At 35.4% G+C, this 4008-nt stretch overlaps 1 long non-coding RNA gene across 1 annotated transcript; it reads left to right on the forward strand.

The window, feature by feature from the left end:
* Positions 1 to 1748: 1748 nt before the first annotated feature.
* On the forward strand, positions 1749 to 2710 carry LOC139189607 (uncharacterized). The gene is made up of 2 exons (XR_011573412.1): positions 1749 to 1954; positions 2205 to 2710. It is a non-coding gene; the product is annotated as an uncharacterized lncRNA (long non-coding RNA).
* Positions 2711 to 4008: the final 1298 nt, after the last annotated feature.

The following is a 4008-nucleotide window of genomic DNA, read 5'->3' on the forward strand; positions in this document are numbered from 1 at the left end:
ACCTCATCTGCTGAAGATCTGATGCGATGTTTTGTTTGAGTATTTACACACTCAAGAATGAGTGTTGCAATCATTTTTAGAATAGGAATGTGATTATGTAAATCCTAGTGTATATAGGGATATCTTTGAATATTCCTTTTAGTAGTTAATATCCTATTAGAGTTGTATTCCTAAAAGGGTAAGGATTTAACCTATCTTACTACTATAAATAAAGGCACAATGGGGTGATACAACACACACATCACAATTAAATCTCTTTCTTCTCTCTCTTATTGTCGCCGTCATCCTCCTCTTTATTCCCTTATGTTCAGTCAAATAGGCCTACAACAAAATTCTTATTTCCGAAAAATCTTTTTATTGAGTATTAAATTAACCTTTGTAAGGAATTTTGAAGCAGTTTTACAGTTTATTGAGTAACAAATATATATTTACTAGAATATTTGAGTCAAAAATTGAAAAACGTAGTAGTGAGGCCTGGAGCATTATCAAATGGGGTTCGACACTCAAGACTCTCAACGGAAAGTCTACCTTAAATTTCAAAAATTCACAGTGAAGCGAAGGTGAAAATAATTAGATTAAACGGTGATTTATATACGAATTTGCAAAACCGATTGAAAAACCATGAGTGTTAATCCACGTTTTTTCGTGCGCAAGGTTACCTTCAATTTGTGCGACGTATCTCGCCTTTTTTATCGTGCACAAGCTTGCCTTGTTTTGCGTGCCAAAGCCACCCTGTTTTATGTGAGCTAAGTTCGTCTTGTTTTGCGTGCCATTATTCGCCTCGTTCTACATGAGTTGAGTTCGCCTCGTTTTGCATGCGTCGAACTCGCCTAACACCCATGTTTTTTTTTTGTTGACAAAATTGCAAATTTTTATTTTCACAAAAAAAAAAATTCCTGAGTATTAAGTTAAACTTTTTAAGGAATTTGGAAGCAGTTTAACAGTTTATTGAGCAACAAATGTATATTTACTAGAATATTTGAGCCGAAAAATTAAAAAATAATTAAAATACATAGTAGTGAGGCATAAAGCATTTCAAATGGGGTTCGACACTCAAGTATCTCAATGGAAAGTCTCACTTTAATTTTCAAAACTTCACAATGAGGCGAAGATGAAAATAAATAGATTGAACGGTGATTTATACACGAATTTGCAAAACCGACTGAAAACCGTGAGTGTTAAATCCACCTTTTTTTTGTAAAAAATGCAAATTTTTTATTTTCTCGAAATATTTTTCGTGAGTATTGAGGAAATCTTGATAATGTATTTGGCAGCAGACTTACGATTTATTAAGCAATAAGTGCATATTATGTAGAATATTTAAGCCGAAAAGTAAAAAAAGAAGTGAACAATATAGAGATGTTAAAATCTATATTTAGTGTATATTTTAATTTTTTTTAATTAGAGATGTTAAAATCACTTGTAGGTGAGGTTTAAACGAAAAATAGCAAAATTTTGTTTTGTTATATAGTATTTCACTCTCTTTTGGTTGACAAAGATAATTCTATTAATATGTAATTTAGATTTAGACAAAAGAAAAATTAACAAAAAAAGTTCAAATATTTTAAAATGTTTAAGTTTTAAATCATTAATTACAAGTGTTTAAATACAAATTATAATAGATTTTGCATGAAAAATTATATTTTAAAAAGCATGAATATGATAGTTTGTTGTAGTCGTGTAAGAAAAATAAAAGAAAAAATAACAAAAATGTACAAACAAAACCAAACCACAACCCCTACCGTCATCACCCTCACACTTTCACACTCCGTCCCTCACCCTTCCTTTTTCCTTCACAAACAAAACCACAACCCCCCAAACCGCCGCAGCCACCCTCACCCTATCACCCAAGTCCATGGCTGGGCTAACCACCGCCACTCCCACCAGAAAATCACCTCAGATTTATCGCAATCCATGAGGCCAACGAGGTCTATTTTCTGACGAGGCCGACGAGGTATGCTTTCTGTTAGGACCCTTTGGGCCACCGTAGGTTACTAGTATTTATTAGGCCACTGCTAATGTTAAGAGTACTAAATCCTAGTTATCCTTTTGTGTATTTAAACTACTATGTTCATCTGAATAGGTTGTTATCTTATTTCTTAATTTCTTTGCATTTTCCTTTTCTCTTCTCTTTCTACGAAATGGGTCCTATCATTTTCCGACGAGGCCGAGGCCTATTTACCCAGTTAACGACATTGTTGCAGACAAGCCCATGGACATCATCAGTTTCGCCAACCGGATCAAGTCTACCCCGAAATTTTGGATATGCTCAAAATCGATCCCCTGGCGGCGAAGCAACTCGACCAAGTTGTGCGCGCGGGCTCCCTCCCCGACGTCAACAGGCATAATTCGGCCAAATGGGCCGGTGCCTACCACGGTCTCGCCTTCCGTACGACGATGGCACAGAGGGTGCCGTCGTAGAAGGTCTCGATGAGATGGAGGAGGAGAGGGAATGAGGTTTAAAAGTTGGAGGCTTTGGCGGTGGGTTTTGTGGTTGGGGTTTCGGGGGAAGAATTGCGGGGAGAGTTTCAGTGGTGGAGGAGAAATAGGAGATATTATTTTTATTAATTTTAATTTTTTTTAGAACTAAAGAATATGTAATTAGTAGAAGCTCTTATAAGTCTGCCTTGACTTGCCAAACCCAACTGAATTGCCAGTTCTGTTGACCTAAACTGGTTCTGACTTATAAGCGCTTTACAATTCCAGATTATCCCAATCTTTTTCGTTACTTGCGGGTTTGCCAACAGGATCCTTTCCAGGTCTTCTTTGTGAGGATCCTGAGGATCCGTAAATCGTATCTATTTATCGTACATCATACGGTTAATTTTTATCAGATACTATTTGTATTTAATTTTAAATACAAAAATTAAAATGATTTCTTACTGCACGATGTACGATGAATAAACACGATTCAAGGATCCCTGGAATCCTCACAAAAAGAATCCGGATTCGTGGGTTTGGAGTTGACCTACATTTTTATTTGGTTGGATTCTTACTGAACAAAAAAATATATCAACATCCTCTCATCCAATATTCTAGTGGATAAAGTGTTGAGTTTCTACTCATGTATATTGGGTTTGAAATCCCCCCCTCCCCTAAATTATTGTAAAAAAAAGTACATTTTTGCTTGCCACCCCAAAGTAGTGGCGGGCATCACTACTATATTGATTGTTGTTAGATGACTGCAATCTAATCTATCCATTACATAAATTTTGAAAGTTGAACTCGTCTAATTGCAATTAATGTGATTGTGATGATCATCAACGCTTAAGGGCGATGGGCAATAATATCTGTATTAAGGTGCACGATATTAAAATAACTACCTAACCCCGAGATGATTAGGCTAAGGAAAATTTTATTTGAACCCATATAACCTATTTTCACACCCAACTTACTCTCTACACCCTAATTATTTGTAATTAAACTATCAATATCTCTTTAAACCCAAATTGACTACCTAAATTATCCTAACAAACCCAATTCAATATGCAAATTTATTTCTACACCCATTTAAAATAGAAACCCAAAATCAAAGGAAAACTAATGAAAAGGGCTTGAAAACTTTGAGTTTTAATGATAAGGACAAAATAAAGGGTAAAGTGAATAGTACCAGGATTGACTTTTTAGTGTAAAAATGTGGTTTTTCGTTAAAGTGAACAGTATCAGGTGCTTTTCGTTAAAGTTCCCCAAAATCAAAGCATATGTTCTTTTCCCTACAAAGTTGTTCTCGATAAATTCCAATTCCACTAGGATCTTGCAAGTTCATAGCATTACAAAGCAAAAGCGACACATAGAGTATCACTACTGGGATTAGAAAAAAATTCACAGAATATTTTCACTGTTCTTTTTGTTTATCCCTCCCCAACTTCTCTAGCTTTTGTATAACTGTAATGTTCCCATCCTCATTTAAGTCGTGGCTTTCTTTGTGGCTATCTTCAAATTGCCTAACGAAAGGATTTGACAAACTCAAAGCAGCAGCTGCTGCAACTGCGCATGCTAGCACTAAAT

The sequence above is a fragment of the Malus domestica genome, chromosome 11 (assembly GCF_042453785.1).
Source record: "Malus domestica chromosome 11, GDT2T_hap1".
Lineage (NCBI taxonomy): Eukaryota > Viridiplantae > Streptophyta > Magnoliopsida > Rosales > Rosaceae > Malus > Malus domestica.